This window comes from Cylas formicarius, unplaced genomic scaffold (genome assembly GCF_029955315.1).
Source record: "Cylas formicarius isolate icCylForm1 unplaced genomic scaffold, icCylForm1.1 PGA_scaffold_3__17_contigs__length_32017465, whole genome shotgun sequence".
In the NCBI taxonomy this organism is placed as follows: domain Eukaryota; kingdom Metazoa; phylum Arthropoda; class Insecta; order Coleoptera; family Brentidae; genus Cylas; species Cylas formicarius.
In genome coordinates this window covers 1,700,713-1,724,617 of record NW_026844326.1, presented here as the reverse complement: position 1 = coordinate 1,724,617, position 23,905 = coordinate 1,700,713, and positions in this window count along the sequence as shown.

Below are 23,905 nucleotides of genomic sequence, written 5' to 3'. Positions count from 1 at the left end.
TCGGCTTCTTCGACTCATATCGTACCTATAACCGCATCAAAACTGCAAATATCAGTTTAAACTATCATTTTTTGATACAAACAGTTATATATTCATGTCAATATCTTTCAAATTCTAGTCAAAATCGGCGTCTTTGGGCATTTTAGTAACGAAAACCTTAATAAACTATTAGATTTCGACGTAAGGCAACCATTCTGAGTCAAATAGTTGCCGATTTCGATAAAATCTTAGTCAGAATCTGCTTTTTCGCCTCTTATTGTACCCAAATCTACCTTAGAAATGTAGATATATACTTAAAACACCTTCTTTTGGGACAAATAATTGCTTTTCGCAATTGATTTACGGAAGATTATAGCCAAAACATGCATTTTCATAACTTAGCGAACAGAAATCTACATTAAAACTGCAGATAACTACTTAAAAATTCACTTCCTTGAATTGATAATAGGTTTTTCTTTGTCATTTTAAACAGATTCCAGTCAAAATCGGCTTCTTCGACTCATATCGTACCTATAACCGCATCAAAACTGCAAATATCAGTTTAAACTATCATTTTTTGATACAAACAGTTATATATTCATGTCAATATCTTTCAAATTCTAGTCAAAATCGGCGTCTTTGGGCATTTTAGTAACGAAAACCTTAATAAACTATTAGATTTCGACGTAAGGCAACCATTCTGAGTCAAATAGTTGCCGATTTCGATAAAATCTTAGTCAGAATCTGCTATTTCGCCTCTTATTGTACCCAAATCTACCTTAGAAATGTAGATATATACTTAAAACACCTTCTTTTGGGACAAATAATTGCTTTTCGCCCTTGATTTACGGAAGATTATAGCCAAAACATGCATTTTCATAACTTAGCGAACAGAAATCTACATTAAAACTGCAGATAACTACTTAAAAATTCACTTCCTTGAATTGATAATAGGTTTTTCTTTGTCATTTTAAACAGATTCCAGTCAAAATCGGCTTCTTCCACTCATATCGTACCTATAACCGCATCAAAACTGCAAATATCAGTTTAAACTATCATTTTTTGATACAAACAGTTATATATTCATGTCAATATCTTTCAAATTCTAGTCAAAATCGGCGTCTTTGGGCATTTTAGTAACGAAAACCTTAATAAACTATTAGATTTCGACGTAAGGCAAACTTTCTGAGTCAAATAGTTGCCGATTTCGATAAAATCTTAGTCAGAATCTGCTTTTTCGCCTCTTATTGTACCCAAATCTACCTTAGAAATGCAGATATATACTTAAAACACCTTCTTTTGGGACTAATAATTGGTTTTCGCCCTTGATTTACGGAAGATTATGGCCAAAACATGCATTTTCATAACTTAGCGAACTGAAATCTACATTAAAACTGCAGATAACTACTTAAAAATTCCCTTCCTTGAATTGATAATAGGTTTTTCTTTGTCATTTTAAACAGATTCCAGTCAAAATCGGCTTCTTCTTTTCATATCGTATCTAAAACCGCATCAAAACTGCAAATATCAGTTTAAACTATCATTTTTTGATACAAACAGCTATATATTTATGTCAATATCTTTCAAATTCTAGTCAAAATCGGCGTCTTTCGGCATTTTACTAACGAAAACCTTAATAAACTATTAGATTTCGACGTAAGGCAACCTTTCTCAGTCAAATAGTTGCCGATTTCGATAAAATCTTAGTCAGAATCTGCTTTTTCGCCTCTTATTGTACCCAAATCTACCTTAGAAATGCAGATATATACTTAAAACACCTTCTTTTGGGACTAATAATTGGTGTCATTTTAAACAGATTCCAGTCAAAATCGGCTTCTTCGATTCATATCGTATCTAAAACCTCATCAAAACTGCAAATATCACTTTAAACTATCATTTTTTGATACAAACAGTTATATATTCATGTCAATATCTTTCAAATTCTAGTCAAAATCGGCGTCTTTGGGCATTTTAGTAACGAAAACCTTAATAAACTATTAGATTTCGACGTAAGGCAACCTTTCTCAGTCAAATAGTTGCCGATTTCGATAAAATCTTAGTCAGAATCTGCTTTTTCGCCTCTTATTGTACCCAAATCTACCTTAGAAATGCAGATATATACTTAAAACACCTTCTTTTGGGACTAATAATTGGTTTTCGCCCTTGATTTACGGAAGATTATGGCCAAAACATGCATTTTCATAACTTAGCGAACTGATATCTACATTAAAACTGCAGATAACTACTTAAAAATTCCCTTCCTTGAATTGATAATAGGTTTTTCTTTGTCATTTAAAACAGATTCCAGTCAAAATCGGCTTCTTCGATTCATATCGTATCTAAAACCGCATCAAAACTGCAAATATCAGTTTAAACTATCATTTTTTGATACAAACAGTTATATATTTATGTCAATATCTTTCAAATTCTAGTCAAAATCATCGTCTTTCGGCATTTTACTAACGAAAACCTTAATAAACTATTAGATTTCGACGTAAGGCAACCATTCTGAGTCAAATAGTTGCCGATTTCGATAAAATCTTAGTCAGAATCTGCTTTTTCGCCTCTTATTGTACGCAAATCTACCTTAGAAATGTAGATATATACTTAAAACACCTTCTTTTGGGACAAATAATTGGTTTTCGCCCTTGATTTACGGAAGATTATAGCCAAAACATGCATTTTCATAACTTAGCGAACTGAAATCTACATTAAAACTGCAGATAACTACTTAAAAATTCACTTCCTTGAATTGATAATAGGTTTTTCTTTGTCATTTTAAACAGATTCCAGTCAAAATCGGCTTCTTCGACTCATATCGTATCTAAAACCGCATCAAAACTGCAAATATCAGTTTAAACTATCATTTTTTGATACAAACAGTTATATATTCATGTCAATATCTTTCAAATTCTAGTCAAAATCGGCGTCTTTGGGCAATTTAGTAACGAAAACCTTAATAAACTATTAGATTTCGACGTAAGGCAACCTTTCTGAGTCAAATAGTTGCCGATTTCGATAAAATCCTAGTCAGAATCTGCTTTTTCGCCTCTTAATGTAACCAAATCTACCTTAGAAATGCAGATATATACTTAAAACACCTTCTTTTGGGACAAATAATTGGTTTTCGCCCTTGATTTACGGAAGATTATAGCCAAAACATGCATTTTCATAACTTAGCGAACTGAAATCTACATTAAAACTGCAGATAACTACTTAAAAATTCACTTCCTTGAATTGATAATAGGTTGTTCTTTGTCATTTTAAACAGATTCCAGTCAAAATCGGCTTCTTCGACTCATATCGTACCTAAAACCGCATCAAAACTGCAAATATCAGTTTAAACTATCATTTTTTGATACAAACAGTTATATATTCATGTCAATATCTTTGAAATTCTAGTCAAAATCGGCGTCTTTGGGCATTTTAGTAACGAAAACCTTAATAAACTATTAGATTTCGACGTAAGGCAACATTTCTGAGTCAAATAGTTGCCGATTTCGATAAAATCTTAGTCAGAATCTGCTTTTTCGCCTCTTAATGTAACCAAATCTACCTTAGAAATGCAGATATATACTTAAAACACCTTCTTTTGGGACAAATAATTGGTTTTCGCCCTTGATTTACGGAAGATTATAGCCAAAACATGCATTTTCATAACTTAGCGAACTGAAATCTACATTAAAACTGCAGATAACTACTTAAAAATTCACTTCCTTGAATTGATAATAGGTTTTTCTTTGTCATTTTAAACAGATTCCAGTCAAAATCGGCTTCTTCGACTCATATCGTATCTAAAACCGCATCAAAACTGCAAATATCAGTTTAAACTATCATTTTTTGATACAAACAGTTATATATTCATGTCAATATCTTTCAAATTCTAGCCAAAATCGGCGTCTTTGGGCAATTTAGTAACGAAAACCTTAATAAACTATTAGATTTCGACGTAAGGCAACCTTTCTGAGTCAAATAGTTGCCGATTTCGATAAAATCCTAGTCAGAATCTGCTTTTTCGCCTCTTATTGTACCCAAATCTACCTTAGAAATGCAGATATATACTTAAAACACCTTCTTTTGGGACAAATAATTGGTTTTCGCCCTTGATTTACGGAAGATTATAGCCAAAACATGCATTTTCATAACTTAGCGAACTGAAATCTACATTAAAACTGCAGATAACTACTTAAAAATTCACTTCCTTGAATTGATAATAGGTTTTTCTTTGTCATTTTAAACAGATTCCAGTCAAAATCGGCTTCTTCGACTCATATCGTACCTAAAACCGCATCAAAACTGCAAATATCAGTTTAAACTATCATTTTTTGATACAAGCAGTTATATATTCATGTCAATATCTTTCAAATTCTAGTCAAAATCGGCGTCTTTGGGCATTTTAGTAACGAAAACCTTAATAAACTATTAGATTTCGACGTAAGGCAACCATTCTTAGTCAAATAGTTGCGATTTCGATAAAATCTTAGTCAGAATCTGCTTTTTCGCCTCTTATTGTACCCAAATCTACCTTGGAAATGTAGATATATACTTAAAACACCTTCTTTTGGGACAAATAATTGGTTTTCGCCCTTGATTTACGGAAGATTATAGCCAAAACATGCATTTTCATAACTTAGCGAACAGAAATCTACATTAAAACTGCAGATAACTACTTAAAAATTCACTTCCTTGAATTGATAATAGGTTTTTCTTTGTCATTTTAAACAGATTCCAGTCAAAATCGGCTTCTTCGACTCATATCGTACCTATAACCGCATCAAAACTGCAAATATCAGTTTAAACTATCATTTTTTGATACAAACAGTTATATATTCATGTCAATATCTTTCAAATTCTAGTCAAAATCGGCGTCTTTGGGCATTTTAGTAACGAAAACCTTAATAAACTATTAGATTTCGACGTAAGGCAACCATTCTGAGTCAAATAGTTGCCGATTTCGATAAAATCTTAGTCAGAATCTGCTTTTTCGCCTCTTATTGTACCCAAATCTACCTTAGAAATGTAGATATATACTTAAAACACCTTCTTTTGGGACAAATAATTGCTTTTCGCCCTTGATTTACGGAAGATTATAGCCAAAACATGCATTTTCATAACTTAGCGAACAGAAATCTACATTAAAACTGCAGATAACTACTTAAAAATTCACTTCCTTGAATTGATAATAGGTTTTTCTTTGTCATTTTAAACAGATTCCAGTCAAAATCGGCTTCTTCTTTTCATATCGTATCTAAAACCGCATCAAAACTGCAAATATCAGTTTAAACTATCATTTTTTGAGACAAACAGTTATATATTTATGTCAATATCTTTCAAATTCTAGTCAAAATCGGCGTCTTTCGGCATTTTACTAACGAAAACCTTAATAAACTATTAGATTTCGACGTAAGGCAACCTTTCTCAGTCAAATAGTTGCCGATTTCGATAAAATCTTAGTCAGAATCTGCTTTTTCGCCTCTTATTGTACCCAAATCTACCTTAGAAATGCAGATATATACTTAAAACACCTTCTTTTGGGACTAATAATTGGTGTCATTTTAAACAGATTCCAGTCAAAATCGGCTTCTTCGATTCATATCGTATCTAAAACCTCATCAAAACTGCAAATATCAGTTTAAACTATCATTTTTTGATACAAACAGTTATATATTCATGTCAATATCTTTCAAATTCTAGTCAAAATCGGCGTCTTTGGGCATTTTAGTAACGAAAACCTTAATAAACTATTAGATTTCGACGTAAGGCAACCTTTCTCAGTCAAATAGTTGCCGATTTCGATAAAATCTTAGTCAGAATCTGCTTTTTCGCCTCTTATTGTACCCAAATCTACCTTAGAAATGCAGATATATACTTAAAACACCTTCTTTTGGGACTAATAATTGGTTTTCGCCCTTGATTTACGGAAGATTATGGCCAAAACATGCATTTTCATAACTTAGCGAACTGAAATCTACATTAAAACTGCAGATAACTACTTAAAAATTCCCTTCCTTGAATTGATAATAGGTTTTTCTTTGTCATTTTAAACAGATTCCAGTCAAAATCGGCTTCTTCGATTCACATCGTATCTAAAACCGCATCAAAACTGCAAATATCAGTTTAAACTATCATTTTTTGATACAAACAGTTATATATTTATGTCAATATCTTTCAAATTCTAGTCAAAATCGGCGTCTTTCGGCATTTTACTAACGAAAACCTTAATAAACTATTAGATTTCGACGTAAGGCAACCATTCTGAGTCAAATAGTTGCCGATTTCGATAAAATCTTAGTCAGAATCTGCTTTTTCGCCTCTTATTGTACGCAAATCTACCTTAGAAATGTAGATATATACTTAAAACACCTTCTTTTGGGACAAATAATTGGTTTTCGCCCTTGATTTACGGAAGATTATAGCCAAAACATGCATTTTCATAACTTAGCGAACTGAAATCTACATTAAAACTGCAGATAACTACTTAAAAATTCACTTCCTTGAATTGATAATAGGTTTTTCTTTGTCATTTTAAACAGATTCCAGTCAAAATCGGCTTCTTCGACTCATATCGTATCTAAAACCGCATCAAAACTGCAAATATCAGTTTAAACTATCATTTTTTGATACAAACAGTTATATATTCATGTCAATATCTTTCAAATTCTAGCCAAAATCGGCGTCTTTGGGCAATTTAGTAACGAAAACCTTAATAAACTATTAGATTTCGACGTAAGGCAACCTTTCTGAGTCAAATAGTTGCCGATTTCGATAAAATCCTAGTCAGAATCTGCTTTTTCGCCTCTTATTGTACCCAAATCTACCTTAGAAATGCAGATATATACTTAAAACACCTTCTTTTGGGACAAATAATTGGTTTTCGCCCTTGATTTACGGAAGATTATAGCCAAAACATGCATTTTCATAACTTAGCGAACTGAAATCTACATTAAAACTGCAGATAACTACTTAAAAATTCACTTCCTTGAATTGATAATAGGTTTTTCTTTGTCATTTTAAACAGATTCCAGTCAAAATCGGCTTCTTCGACTCATATCGTACCTAAAACCGCATCAAAACTGCAAATATCAGTTTAAACTATCATTTTTTGATACAAACAGTTATATATTCATGTCAATATCTTTCAAATTCTAGTCAAAATCGGCGTCTTTGGGCATTTTAGTAACGAAAACCTTAATAAACTATTAGATTTCGACGTAAGGCAACCATTCTTAGTCAAATAGTTGCGATTTCGATAAAATCTTAGTCAGAATCTGCTTTTTCGCCTCTTATTGTACCCAAATCTACCTTAGAAATGTAGATATATACTTAAAACACCTTCTTTTGGGACAAATAATTGGTTTTCGCCCTTGATTTACGGAAGATTATAGCCAAAACATGCATTTTCATAACTTAGCGAACTGAAATCTACATTAAAACTGCAGATAACTACTTAAAAATTCACTTCCTTGAATTGATAATAGGTTTTTCTTTGTCATTTTAAACAGATTCCAGTCAAAATCGGCTTCTTCGACTCATATCGTACCTAAAACCGCATCAAAACTGCAAATATCAGTTTAAACTATCATTTTTTGATACAAACAGTTATATATTCATGTCAATATCTTTCAAATTCTAGTCAAAATCGGCGTCTTTGGGCATTTTAGTAACGAAAACCTTAATAAACTATTAGATTTCGACGTAAGGCAACCATTCTTAGTCAAATAGTTGCGATTTCGATAAAATCTTAGTCAGAATCTGCTTTTTCGCCTCTTATTGTACCCAAATCTACCTTAGAAATGTAGATATATACTTAAAACACCTTCTTTTGGGACAAATAATTGCTTTTCGCCCTTGATTTACGGAAGATTATAGCCAAAACATGCATTTTCATAACTTAGCGAACAGAAATCTACATTAAAACTGCAGATAACTACTTAAAAATTCACTTCCTTGAATTGATAATAGGTTTTTCTTTGTCATTTTAAACAGATTCCAGTCAAAATCGGCTTCTTCCACTCATATCGTACCTATAACCGCATCAAAACTGCAAATATCAGTTTAAACTATCATTTTTTGATACAAACAGTTATATATTCATGTCAATATCTTTCAAATTCTAGTCAAAATCGGCGTCTTTGGGCATTTTAGTAACGAAAACCTTAATAAACTATTAGATTTCGACGTAAGGCAAACTTTCTGAGTCAAATAGTTGCCGATTTCGATAAAATCTTAGTCAGAATCTGCTTTTTCGCCTCTTATTGTACCCAAATCTACCTTAGAAATGCAGATATATACTTAAAACACCTTCTTTTGGGACTAATAATTGGTTTTCGCCCTTGATTTACGGAAGATTATGGCCAAAACATGCATTTTCATAACTTAGCGAACTGAAATCTACATTAAAACTGCAGATAACTATTTAAAAATTCCCTTCCTTGAATTGATAATAGGTTTTTCTTTGTCATTTTAAACAGATTCCAGTCAAAATCGGCTTCTTCTTTTCATATCGTATCTAAAACCGCATCAAAACTGCAAATATCAGTTTAAACTATCATTTTTTGATACAAACAGTTATATATTTATGTCAATATCTTTCAAATTCTAGTCAAAATCGGCGTCTTTCGGCATTTTACTAACGAAAACCTTAATAAACTATTAGATTTCGACGTAAGGCAACCTTTCTCAGTCAAATAGTTGCCGATTTCGATAAAATCTTAGTCAGAATCTGCTTTTTCGCCTCTTATTGTACCCAAATCTACCTTAGAAATGCAGATATATACTTAAAACACCTTCTTTTGGGACTAATAATTGGTGTCATTTTAAACAGATTCCAGTCAAAATCGGCTTCTTCGATTCATATCGTATCTAAAACCTCATCAAAACTGCAAATATCAGTTTAAACTATCATTTTTTGATACAAACAGTTATATATTCATGTCAATATCTTTCAAATTCTAGTCAAAATCGGCGTCTTTGGGCATTTTAGTAACGAAAACCTTAATAAACTATTAGATTTCGACGTAAGGCAACCTTTCTCAGTCAAATAGTTGCCGATTTCGATAAAATCTTAGTCAGAATCTGCTTTTTCGCCTCTTATTGTACCCAAATCTACCTTAGAAATGCAGATATATACTTAAAACACCTTCTTTTGGGACAAATAATTGGTTTTCGCCCTTGATTTACGGAAGATTATAGCCAAAACATGCATTTTCATAACTTAGCGAACTGAAATCTACATTAAAACTGCAGATAACTACTTAAAAATTCACTTCCTTGAATTGATAATAGGTTGTTCTTTGTCATTTTAAACAGATTCCAGTCAAAATCGGCTTCTTCGACTCATATCGTACCTAAAACCGCATCAAAACTGCAAATATCAGTTTAAAGTATCATTTTTTGATACAAACAGTTATATATTCATGTCAATATCTTTCAAATTCTAGTCAAAATCGGCGTCTTTGGGCATTTTAGTAACGAAAACCTTAATAAACTATTAGATTTCGACGTAAGGCAACCATTCTGAGTCAAATAGTTGCCGATTTCGATAAAATCTTAGTCAGAATCTGCTTTTTCGCCTCTTATTGTACCCAAATCTACCTTAGAAATGCAGATATATACTTAAAACACCTTCTTTTGGGACTAATAATTGGTTTTCGCCCTTGATTTACGGAAGATTATAGCCAAAACATGCATTTTCATAACTTAGCGAACTGAAATCTACATTAAAACTGCAGATAACTACTTAAAAATTCCCTTCCTTGAATTGATAATAGGTTTTTCTTTGTCATTTTAAACAGATTCCAGTCAAAATCGGCTTCTTCGATTCATATCGTATCTAAAACCGCATCAAAACTGCAAATATCAGTTTAAACTATCATTTTTTGATACAAACAGTTATATATTCATGTCAATATCTTTCAAATTCTAGTCAAAATCGGCGTCTTTCGGCATTTTAGTAACGAAAACCTTAATAAACTATTAGATTTCGACGTAAGGCAACCATTCTGAGTCAAATAGTTGCCGATTTTGATAAAATCTTAGTCAGAATCTGCTTTTTCGCCTCTTATTGTACCCAAATCTACCTTAGAAATGTAGTTATATACTTAAAACACCTTCTTTTGGGACAAATAATTGGTTTTCGCCCTTGATTTACGGAAGATTATAGCCAAAACATGCATTTTCATAACTTAGCGAACAGAAATCTACATTAAAACTGCAGATAACTACTTAAAAATTCACTTCCTTGAATTGATAATAGGTTTTTCTTTGTCATTTTAAACAGATTCCAGTCAAAATCGGCTTCTTCCACTCATATCGTACCTATAACCGCATCAAAACTGCAAATATCAGTTTAAACTATCATTTTTTGATACAAACAGTTATATATTCATGTCAATATCTTTCAAATTCTAGTCATAATCGGCGTCTTTGGGCATTTTAGTAACGAAAACCTTAATAAACTATTAGATTTCGACGTAAGGCAAACTTTCTGAGTCAAATAGTTGCCGATTTCGATAAAATCTTAGTCAGAATCTGCTTTTTCGCCTCTTATTGTACCCAAATCTACCTTAGAAATGCAGATATATACTTAAAACACCTTCTTTTGGGACTAATAATTGGTTTTCGCCCTTGATTTACGGAAGATTATAGCCAAAACATGCATTTTCATAACTTAGCGAACTGAAATCTACATTAAAACTGCAGATAACTACTTAAAAATTCCCTTCCTTGAATTGATAATAGGTTTTTCTTTGTCATTTTAAACAGATTCCAGTCAAAATCGGCTTCTTCGATTCATATCGTATCTAAAACCGCATCAAAACTGCAAATATCAGTTTAAACTATCATTTTTTGATACAAACAGTTATATATTCATGTCAATATCTTTCAAATTCTAGTCAAAATCGGCGTCTTTCGGCATTTTAGTAACGAAAACCTTAATAAACTATTAGATTTCGACGTAAGGCAACCTTTCTGAGTCAAATAGTTGCCGATTTCGATAAAATCCTAGTCAGAATCTGCTTTTTCGCCTCTTATTGTACCCAAATCTAACTTAGAAATGCAGATATATACTTAAAACACCTTCTTTTGGGACAAATAATTGGTTTTCGCCCTTTATTTACGGAATATTATAGCCAAAACATGCATTTTCATAACTTAGCGAACAGAAATCTACATTAAAACTGCAGATAACTACTTAAAAATTCACTTCCTTGAATTGATAATAGGTTGTTCTTTGTCATTTTAAACAGATTCCAGTCAAAATCGGCTTCTTCGACTCATATCGTACCTAAAACCGCATCAAAACTGCAAATATCAGTTTAAACTATCATTTTTTGATACAAACAGTTATATATTCATGTCAATATCTTTCAAATTCTTGTCAAAATCGGCGTCTTTGGGCATTTTAGTAACGAAAACCTTAATAAACTATTAGATTTCGACGTAAGGCAACCATTCTGAGTCAAATAGTTGCCGATTTCGATAAAATCTTAGTCAGAATCTGCTTTTTCGCCTCTTATTGTTCCCAAATCTACCTTAGAAATGCAGATATATACTTAAAACACCTTCTTTTGGGACTAATAATTGGTTTTCGCCCTTGATTTACGGAAGATTATAGCCAAAACATGCATTTTCATGACTTAGCGAACTGAAATCTACATTAAAACTGCAGATAACTACTTAAAAATTCCCTTCCTTGAATTGATAATAGGTTTTTCTTTGTCATTTTAAACAGATTCCAGTCAAAATCGGCTTCTTCGATTCATATCGCATCTAAAACCGCATCAAAACTGCAAATATCGGTTTAAACTATCATTTTTTGATACAAACAGTTATATATTCATGTCAATATCTTTCAAATTCTAGTCAAAATCGGCGTCTTTCGGCATTTTAGTAACGAAAACCTTAATAAACTATTAGATTTCGACGTAAGGCAACCATTCTGAGTCAAATAGTTGCCGATTTCGATAAAATCTTAGTCAGAATCTGCTTTTTCGCCTCTTATTGTACCCAAATCTACCTTAGAAATGCAGATATATACTTAAAACACCTTCTTTTGGGACTAATAATTGGTTTTCGCCCTTGATTTATGGAAGATTATAGCCAAAACATGCATTTTCATAACTTAGCGAACTGAAATCTACATTAAAACTGCAGATAACTACTTAAAAATTCCCTTCCTTGAATTGATAATAGGTTTTTCTTTGTCATTTTAAACAGATTCCAGTCAAAATCGGCTTCTTCGATTCATATCGTATCTAAAACCGCATCAAAACTGCAAATATCAGTTTAAACTATCATTTTTTGATACAAACAGTTACATATTCATGTCAATATCTTTCAAATTCTAGTCAAAATCGGCGTCTTTCGGCATTTTAGTAACGAAAACCTTAATAAACTATTAGATTTCGACGTAAGGCAACCATTCTGAGTCAAATAGTTGCCGATTTCGATAAAATCTTAGTCAGAATCTGCTTTTTCGCCTCTTATTGTACCCAAATCTACCTTAGAAATGTAGATATATACTTAAAACACCTTCTTTTGGGACAAATAATTGGTTTTCGCCCTTGATTTACGGAAGATTATGGCCAAAACATGCATTTTCATAACTTAGCGAACAGAAATCTACATTAAAACTGCAGATAACTACTTAAAAATTCACTTCCTTGAATTGATAATAGGTTTTTCTTTGTCATTTTAAACAGATTCCAGTCAAAATCGGCTTCTTCCACTCATATCGTACCTATAACCGCATCAAAACTGCAAATATCAGTTTAAACTATCATTTTTTGATACAAACAGTTATATATTCATGTCAATATCTTTCAAATTCTAGTCAAAATCGGCGTCTTTGGGCATTTTAGTAACGAAAACCTTAATAAACTATTAGATTTCGACGTAAGGCAAACTTTCTGAGTCAAATAGTTGCCGATTTCGATAAAATCTTAGTCAGAATCTGCTTTTTCGCCTCTTATTGTACCCAAATCTACCTTAGAAATGCAGATATATACTTAAAACACCTTCTTTTGGGACTAATAATTGGTTTTCGCCCTTGATTTACGGAAGATTATAGCCAAAACATGCATTTTCATAACTTAGCGAACTGAAATCTACATTAAAACTGCAGATAACTACTTAAAAATTCCCTTCCTTGAATTGATAATAGGTTTTTCTTTGTCATTTTAAACAGATTCCAGTCAAAATCGGCTTCTTCGATTCATATCGTATCTAAAACCGCATCAAAACTGCAAATATCGGTTTAAACTATCATTTTTTGATACAAACAGTTATATATTCATGTCAATATCTTTCAAATTCTAGTCAAAATCGGCGTCTTTCGGCATTTTAGTAACGAAAACCTTAATAAACTATTAGATTTCGACGTAAGGCAACCTTTCTGAGTCAAATAGTTTGCCGATTTTTTCAAATTCTAGTCAAAATCGGCGTCTTTGGGCATTTTAGTAACGAAAACCTTAATAAACTATTAGATTTCGACGTAAGGCAACCATTCTGAGTCAAATAGTTGCCGATTTCGATAAAATCTTAGTCAGAATCTGCTTTTTCGCCTCTTATTGTACCCAAATCTACCTTAGAAATGCAGATATATACTTAAAACACCTTCTTTTGGGACTAATAATTGGTTTTCGCCCATGATTTACAGAAGATTATAGCCAAAACATGCATTTTCATAACTTAGCGAACTGAAATCTACATTAAAACTGCAGATAACTACTTAAAAATTCACTTCCTTGAATTGATAATAGGTTTTTCTTTGTCATTTTAAACAGATTCCAGTCAAAATCGGCTTCTTCCACTCATATCGTACCTATAACCGCATCAAAACTGCAAATATCGGTTTAAACTATCATTTTTTGATACAAACAGTTATATATTCATGTCAATATCTTTCAAATTCTAGTCAAAATCGGCGTCTTTCGGCATTTTAGTAACGAAAACCTTAATAAACTATTAGATTTCGACGTAAGGCAACCATTCTGAGTCAAATAGTTGCCGATTTCGATAAAATCTTAGTCAGAATCTGCTTTTTCGCCTCTTATTGTACCCAAATCTACCTTAGAAATGCAGATATATACTTAAAACACCTTCTTTTGGGACTAATAATTGGTTTTCGCCCTTGATTTACGGAAGATTATAGCCAAAACATGCATTTTCATAACTTAGCGAACTGAAATCTACATTAAAACTGCAGATAACTACTTAAAAATTCCCTTCCTTGAATTGATAATAGGTTTTTCTTTGTCATTTTAAACAGATTCCAGTCAAAATCGGCTTCTTCGATTCATATCGTATCTAAAACCGCATCAGAACTGCAAATATCAGTTTAAACTATCATTTTTTGATACAAACAGTTACATATTCATGTCAATATCTTTCAAATTCTAGTCAAAATCGGCGTCTTTCGGCATTTTAGTAACGAAAACCTTAATAAACTTAGATTTCGACGTAAGGCAACCATTCTGAGTCAAATAGTTGCCGATTTCGATAAAATCTTAGTCAGAATCTGCTTTTTCGCCTCTTATTGTACCCAAATCTACCTTAGAAATGTAGTTATATACTTAAAACACCTTCTTTTGGGACAAATAATTGGTTTTCGCCCTTGATTTACGGAAGATTATAGCCAAAACATGCATTTTCATAACTTAGCGAACAGAAATCTACATTAAAACTGCAGATAACTACTTAAAAATTCACTTCCTTGAATTGATAATAGGTTTTTCTTTGTCATTTTAAACAGATTCCAGTCAAAATCGGCTTCTTCCACTCATATCGTACCTATAACCGCATCAAAACTGCAAATATCAGTTTAAACTATCATTTTTTGATACAAACAGTTATATATTCATGTCAATATCTTTCAAATTCTAGTCATAATCGGCGTCTTTGGGCATTTTAGTAACGAAAACCTTAATAAACTATTAGATTTCGACGTAAGGCAAACTTTCTGAGTCAAATAGTTGCCGATTTCGATAAAATCTTAGTCAGAATCTGCTTTTTCGCCTCTTATTGTACCCAAATCTACCTTAGAAATGCAGATATATACTTAAAACACCTTCTTTTGGGACTAATAATTGGTTTTCGCCCTTGATTTACGGAAGATTATAGCCAAAACATGCATTTTCATAACTTAGCGAACTGAAATCTACATTAAAACTGCAGATAACTACTTAAAAATTCCCTTCCTTGAATTGATAATAGGTTTTTCTTTGTCATTTTAAACAGATTCCAGTCAAAATCGGCTTCTTCGATTCATATCGTATCTAAAACCGCATCAAAACTGCAAATATCAGTTTAAACTATCATTTTTTGATACAAACAGTTATATATTCATGTCAATATCTTTCAAATTCTAGTCAAAATCGGCGTCTTTCGGCATTTTAGTAACGAAAACCTTAATAAACTATTAGATTTCGACGTAAGGCAACCTTTCTGAGTCAAATAGTTGCCGATTTCGATAAAATCCTAGTCAGAATCTGCTTTTTCGCCTCTTATTGTACCCAAATCTAACTTAGAAATGCAGATATATACTTAAAACACCTTCTTTTGGGACAAATAATTGGTTTTCGCCCTTTATTTACGGAATATTATAGCCAAAACATGCATTTTCATAACTTAGCGAACAGAAATCTACATTAAAACTGCAGATAACTACTTAAAAATTCACTTCCTTGAATTGATAATAGGTTGTTCTTTGTCATTTTAAACAGATTCCAGTCAAAATCGGCTTCTTCGACTCATATCGTACCTAAAACCGCATCAAAACTGCAAATATCAGTTTAAACTATCATTTTTTGATACAAACAGTTATATATTCATGTCAATATCTTTCAAATTCTTGTCAAAATCGGCGTCTTTGGGCATTTTAGTAACGAAAACCTTAATAAACTATTAGATTTCGACGTAAGGCAACCATTCTGAGTCAAATAGTTGCCGATTTCGATAAAATCTTAGTCAGAATCTGCTTTTTCGCCTCTTATTGTTCCCAAATCTACCTTAGAAATGCAGATATATACTTAAAACACCTTCTTTTGGGACTAATAATTGGTTTTCGCCCTTGATTTACGGAAGATTATAGCCAAAACATGCATTTTCATGACTTAGCGAACTGAAATCTACATTAAAACTGCAGATAACTACTTAAAAATTCCCTTCCTTGAATTGATAATAGGTTTTTCTTTGTCATTTTAAACAGATTCCAGTCAAAATCGGCTTCTTCGATTCATATCGCATCTAAAACCGCATCAAAACTGCAAATATCGGTTTAAACTATCATTTTTTGATACAAACAGTTATATATTCATGTCAATATCTTTCAAATTCTAGTCAAAATCGGCGTCTTTCGGCATTTTAGTAACGAAAACCTTAATAAACTATTAGATTTCGACGTAAGGCAACCATTCTGAGTCAAATAGTTGCCGATTTCGATAAAATCTTAGTCAGAATCTGCTTTTTCGCCTCTTATTGTACCCAAATCTACCTTAGAAATGCAGATATATACTTAAAACACCTTCTTTTGGGACTAATAATTGGTTTTCGCCCTTGATTTACGGAAGATTATAGCCAAAACATGCATTTTCATAACTTAGCGAACTGAAATCTACATTAAAACTGCAGATAACTACTTAAAAATTCCCTTCCTTGAATTGATAATAGGTTTTTCTTTGTCATTTTAAACAGATTCCAGTCAAAATCGGCTTCTTCGATTCATATCGTATCTAAAACCGCATCAAAACTGCAAATATCAGTTTAAACTATCATTTTTTGATACAAACAGTTACATATTCATGTCAATATCTTTCAAATTCTAGTCAAAATCGGCGTCTTTCGGCATTTTAGTAACGAAAACCTTAATAAACTATTAGATTTCGACGTAAGGCAACCATTCTGAGTCAAATAGTTGCCGATTTCGATAAAATCTTAGTCAGAATCTGCTTTTTCGCCTCTTATTGTACCCAAATCTACCTTAGAAATGTAGATATATACTTAAAACACCTTCTTTTGGGACAAATAATTGGTTTTCGCCCTTGATTTACGGAAGATTATGGCCAAAACATGCATTTTCATAACTTAGCGAACAGAAATCTACATTAAAACTGCAGATAACTACTTAAAAATTCACTTCCTTGAATTGATAATAGGTTTTTCTTTGTCATTTTAAACAGATTCCAGTCAAAATCGGCTTCTTCCACTCATATCGTACCTATAACCGCATCAAAACTGCAAATATCAGTTTAAACTATCATTTTTTGATACAAACAGTTATATATTCATGTCAATATCTTTCAAATTCTAGTCAAAATCGGCGTCTTTGGGCATTTTAGTAACGAAAACCTTAATAAACTATTAGATTTCGACGTAAGGCAAACTTTCTGAGTCAAATAGTTGCCGATTTCGATAAAATCTTAGTCAGAATCTGCTTTTTCGCCTCTTATTGTACCCAAATCTACCTTAGAAATGCAGATATATACTTAAAACACCTTCTTTTGGGACTAATAATTGGTTTTCGCCCTTGATTTACGGAAGATTATAGCCAAAACATGCATTTTCATAACTTAGCGAACTGAAATCTACATTAAAACTGCAGATAACTACTTAAAAATTCCCTTCCTTGAATTGATAATAGGTTTTTCTTTGTCATTTTAAACAGATTCCAGTCAAAATCGGCTTCTTCGATTCATATCGTATCTAAAACCGCATCAAAACTGCAAATATCGGTTTAAACTATCATTTTTTGATACAAACAGTTATATATTCATGTCAATATCTTTCAAATTCTAGTCAAAATCGGCGTCTTTCGGCATTTTAGTAACGAAAACCTTAATAAACTATTAGATTTCGACGTAAGGCAACCTTTCTGAGTCAAATAGTTTGCCGATTTTTTCAAATTCTAGTCAAAATCGGCGTCTTTGGGCATTTTAGTAACGAAAACCTTAATAAACTATTAGATTTCGACGTAAGGCAACCATTCTGAGTCAAATAGTTGCCGATTTCGATAAAATCTTAGTCAGAATCTGCTTTTTCGCCTCTTATTGTACCCAAATCTACCTTAGAAATGCAGATATATACTTAAAACACCTTCTTTTGGGACTAATAATTGGTTTTCGCCCATGATTTACAGAAGATTATAGCCAAAACATGCATTTTCATAACTTAGCGAACTGAAATCTACATTAAAACTGCAGATAACTACTTAAAAATTCACTTCCTTGAATTGATAATAGGTTTTTCTTTGTCATTTTAAACAGATTCCAGTCAAAATCGGCTTCTTCCACTCATATCGTACCTATAACCGCATCAAAACTGCAAATATCGGTTTAAACTATCATTTTTTGATACAAACAGTTATATATTCATGTCAATATCTTTCAAATTCTAGTCAAAATCGGCGTCTTTCGGCATTTTAGTAACGAAAACCTTAATAAACTATTAGATTTCGACGTAAGGCAACCATTCTGAGTCAAATAGTTGCCGATTTCGATAAAATCTTAGTCAGAATCTGCTTTTTCGCCTCTTATTGTACCCAAATCTACCTTAGAAATGCAGATATATACTTAAAACACCTTCTTTTGGGACTAATAATTGGTTTTCGCCCTTGATTTACGGAAGATTATAGCCAAAACATGCATTTTCATAACTTAGCGAACTGAAATCTACATTAAAACTGCAGATAACTACTTAAAAATTCCCTTCCTTGAATTGATAATAGGTTTTTCTTTGTCATTTTAAACAGATTCCAGTCAAAATCGGCTTCTTCGATTCATATCGTATCTAAAACCGCATCAGAACTGCAAATATCAGTTTAAACTATCATTTTTTGATACAAACAGTTACATATTCATGTCAATATCTTTCAAATTCTAGTCAAAATCGGCGTCTTTCGGCATTTTAGTAACGAAAACCTTAATAAACTTAGATTTCGACGTAAGGCAACCATTCTGAGTCAAATAGTTGCCGATTTCGATAAAATCTTAGTCAGAATCTGCTTTTTCGCCTCTTATTGTACCCAAATCTACCTTAGAAATGTAGATATATACTTAAAACACCTTCTTCTGGGACAAATAATTGGTTTTCGCCCTTGATTTACGGAAGATTATAGCCAAAACATGCATTTTCATAACTTAGCGAACAGAAATCTACATTAAAACTGCAGATAACTACTTAAAAATTCACTTCCTTGAATTGATAATAGGTTTTTCTTTGTCATTTTAAACAGATTCCAGTCAAAATCGGCTTCTTCCACTCATATCGTACCTATAACCGCATCAAAACTGCAAATATCAGTTTAAACTATCATTTTTTGATACAAACAGTTATATATTCATGTCAATATCTTTCAAATTCTAGTCAAAATCGGCGTCTTTGGGCATTTTAGTAACGAAAACCTTAATAAACTATTAGATTTCGACGTAAGGCAAACTTTCTGAGTCAAATAGTTGCCGATTTCGATAAAATCTTAGTCAGAATCTGCTTTTTCGCCTCTTATTGTACCCAAATCTACCTTAGAAATGCAGATATATACTTAAAACACCTTCTTTTGGGACTAATAATTGGTTTTCGCCCTTGATTTACTTAAGATTATAGCCAAAACATGCATTTTCATAACTTAGCGAACTGAAATCTACATTAAAACTGCAGATAACTACTTAAAAATTCCCTTCCTTGAATTGATAATAGGTTTTTCTTTGTCATTTTAAACAGATTCCAGTCAAAATCGGCTTCTTCGATTCATATCGTATCTAAAACCGCATCAAAACTGCAAATATCAGTTTAAACTATCATTTTTTGATACAAACAGTTATATATTCATGTCAATATCTTTCAAATTCTAGTCAAAATCGGCGTCTTTCGGCATTTTAGTAACGAAAACCTTAATAAACTATTAGATTTCGACGTAAGGCAACCTTTCTGAGTCAAATAGTTGCCGATTTTTTCAAATTCTAGTCAAAATCGGCGTCTTTGGGCATTTTAGTAACGAAAACCTTAATAAACTATTAGATTTCGACGTAAGGCAACCATTCTGAGTCAAATAGTTGCCGATTTCGATAAAATCTTAGTCAGAATCTGCTTTTTCGCCTCTTATTGTACCCAAATCTACCTTAGAAATGCAGATATATACTTAAAACACCTTCTTTTGGGACTAATAATTGGTTTTCGCCCTTGATTTACGGAAGATTATAGCCAAAACATGCATTTTCATAACTTAGCGAACAGAAATCTATATTAAAACTGCAGATAACTACTTAAAAATTCACTTCCTTGAATTGATAATAGGTTTTTCTTTGTCATTTTAAACAGATTCCAGTCAAAATCGGCTTCTTCCACTCATATCGTATCTATAACCGCATCAAAACTGCAAATATCAGTTTAAACTATCATTTTTTGATACAAACAGTTATATATTCATGTCAATATCTTTCAAATTCTAGTCAAAATCGGCGTCTTTGGGCATTTTAGTAACGAAAACCTTAATAAACTATTAGATTTCGACGTAAGGCAAACTTTCTGAGTCAAATAGTTGCCGATTTCGATAAAATCTTAGTCAGAATCTGCTTTTTCGCCTCTTATTGTACCCAAATCTACCTTAGAAATGCAGATATATACTTATAACACCTTCTTTTGGGACTAATAATTGGTTTTCGCCCTTGATTTACGGAAGAATATAGCCAAAACATGCATTTTCATAACTTAGCGAACTGAAATCTACATTAAAACTGCAGATAACTACTTAAAAATTCCCTTCCTTGAATTGATAATATGTTTTTCTTTGTCATTTTAAACAGATTCCAGTCAAAATCGGCTTCTTCGATTCATATCGTATCTAAAACCGCATCAAAACTGCAAATATCAGTTTAAACTATCATTTTTTGATACAAACAGTTATATATTCATGTCAATATCTTTCAAATTCTAGTCAAAATCGGCGTCTTTCGGCATTTTAGTAACGAAAACCTTAATAAACTATTAGATTTCGACGTAAGGCAACCTTTCTGAGTCAAATAGTTGCCGATTTCGATAAAATCCTAGTCAGAATCTGCTTTTTCGCCTCTTATTGTACCCAAATCTAACTTAGAAATGCAGATATATACTTAAAACACCTTCTTTTGGGACAAATAATTGGTTTTCGCCCTTGATTTACGGAAGATTATAGCCAAAACATGCATTTTCATAACTTAGCGAACAGAAATCTACATTAAAACTGCAGATAACTACTTAAAAATTCACTTCCTTGAATTGATAATAGGTTGTTCTTTGTCATTTTAAACAGATTCCAGTCAAAATCGGCTTCTTCGACTCATATCGTACCTAAAACCGCATCAAAACTGCAAATATCAGTTTAAACTATCATTTTTTGATACAAACAGTTATATATTCATGTCAATATCTTTCAAATTCTAGTCAAAATCGGCGTCTTTGGGCATTTTAGTAACGAAAACCTTAATAAACTATTAGATTTCGACGTAAGGCAACCATTCTGAGTCAAATAGTTGCCGATTTCGATAAAATCTTAGTCAGAATCTGCTTTTTCGCCTCTTATTGTACCCAAATCTACCTTAGAAATGCAGATATATACTTAAAACACCTTCTTTTGGGACTAATAATTGGTTTTCGCCCTTGATTTACGGAAGATTATAGCCAAAACATGCATTTTCATAACTTAGCGAACTGAAATCTACATTAAAACTGCAGATAACTACTTAAAAATTCCCTTCCTTGAATTGATAATAGGTTGTTCTTTGTCATTTTAAACAGATTCCAGTCAAAATCGGCTTCTTCGATTCATATCGTATCTAAAACCGCATCAAAACTGCAAATATCAGTTTAAACTATCATTTTTTGATACAAACAGTTATATATTCATGTCAATATCTTTCAAATTCTAGTCAAAATCGGCGTCTTTGGGCATTTTAGTAACGAAAACCTTAATAAACTATTAGATTTCGACGTAAGGCAACCATTCTTAGTCAAATAGTTGCGATTTCGATAAAATCTTAGTCAGAATCTGCTTTTTCGCCTCTTATTGTACCCAAATCTACCTTAGAAATGTAGATATATACTTAAAACACCTTCTTTTGGGACAAATAATTGGTTTTCGCCCTTGATTTACGGAAGATTATAGCCAAAACATGCATTTTCATAACTTAGCGAACAGAAATCTACATTAAAACTGCAGATAACTACTTAAAAATTCACTTCCTTGAATTGATAATAGGTTTTTCTTTGTCATTTTAAACAGATTCCAGTCAAAATCGGCTTCTTCGACTCATATCGTACCTATAACCGCATCAAAACTGCAAATATCAGTTTAAACTATCATTTTTTGATACAAACAGTTATATATTCATGTCAATATCTTTCAAATTCTAGTCAAAATCGGCGTCTTTGGGCATTTTAGTAACGAAAACCTTAATAAACTATTAGATTTCGACGTAAGGCAAACTTTCTGAGTCAAATAGTTGCCGATTTCGATAAAATCTTAGTCAGAATCTGCTTTTTCGCCTCTTATTGTACCCAAATCTACCTTAGAAATGTAGATATATACTTAAAACACCTTCTTTTGGGACAAATAATTGCTTTTCGCCCTTGATTTACGGAAGATTATAGCCAAAACATGCATTTTCATAACTTAGCGAACAGAAATCTACATTAAAACTGCAGATAACTACTTAAAAATTCACTTCCTTGAATTGATAATAGGTTTTTCTTTGTCATTTTAAACAGATTCCAGTCAAAATCGGCTTCTTCCACTCATATCGTATCTATAACCGCATCAAAACTGCAAATATCAGTTTAAACTATCATTTTTTGATACAAACAGTTATATATTCATGTCAATATCTTTCAAATTCTAGTCAAAATCGGCGTCTTTGGGCATTTTAGTAACGAAAACCTTAATAAACTATTAGATTTCGACGTAAGGCAAACTTTCTGAGTCAAATAGTTGCCGATTTCGATAAAATCTTAGTCAGAATCTGCTTTTTCGCCTCTTATTGTACCCAAATCTACCTTAGAAATGCAGATATATACTTAAAACACCTTCTTTTGGGACTAATAATTGGTTTTCGCCCTTGATTTACGGAAGATTATGGCCAAAACATGCATTTTCATAACTTAGCGAACTGAAATCTACATTAAAACTGCAGATAACTACTTAAAAATTCCCTTCCTTGAATTGATAATAGGTTTTTCTTTGTCATTTTAAACAGATTCCAGTCAAAATCGGCTTCTTCTTTTCATATCGTATCTAAAACCGCATCAAAACTGCAAATATCAGTTTAAACTATCATTTTTTGATACAAACAGTTATATATTTATGTCAATATCTTTCAAATTCTAGTCAAAATCGGCGTCTTTCGGCATTTTACTAACGAAAACCTTAATAAACTATTAGATTTCGACGTAAGGCAACCTTTCTCAGTCAAATAGTTGCCGATTTCGATAAAATCTTAGTCAGAATCTGCTTTTTCGCCTCTTATTGTACCCAAATCTACCTTAGAAATGCAGATATATACTTAAAACACCTTCTTTTGGGACTAATAATTGGTGTCATTTTAAACAGATTCCAGTCAAAATCGGCTTCTTCGATTCATATCGTATCTAAAACCTCATCAAAACTGCAAATATCAGTTTAAACTATCATTTTTTGATACAAACAGTTATATATTCATGTCAATATCTTTCAAATTCTAGTCAAAATCGGCGTCTTTGGGCATTTTAGTAACGAAAACCTTAATAAACTATTAGATTTCGACGTAAGGCAACCATTCTGAGTCAAATAGTTGCCGATTTCGATAAAATCTTAGTCAGAATCTGCTTTTTCGCCTCTTATTGTACCCAAATCTACCTTAGAAATGCAGATATATACTTAAAACACCTTCTTTTGGGACTAATAATTGGTTTTCGCCCTTGA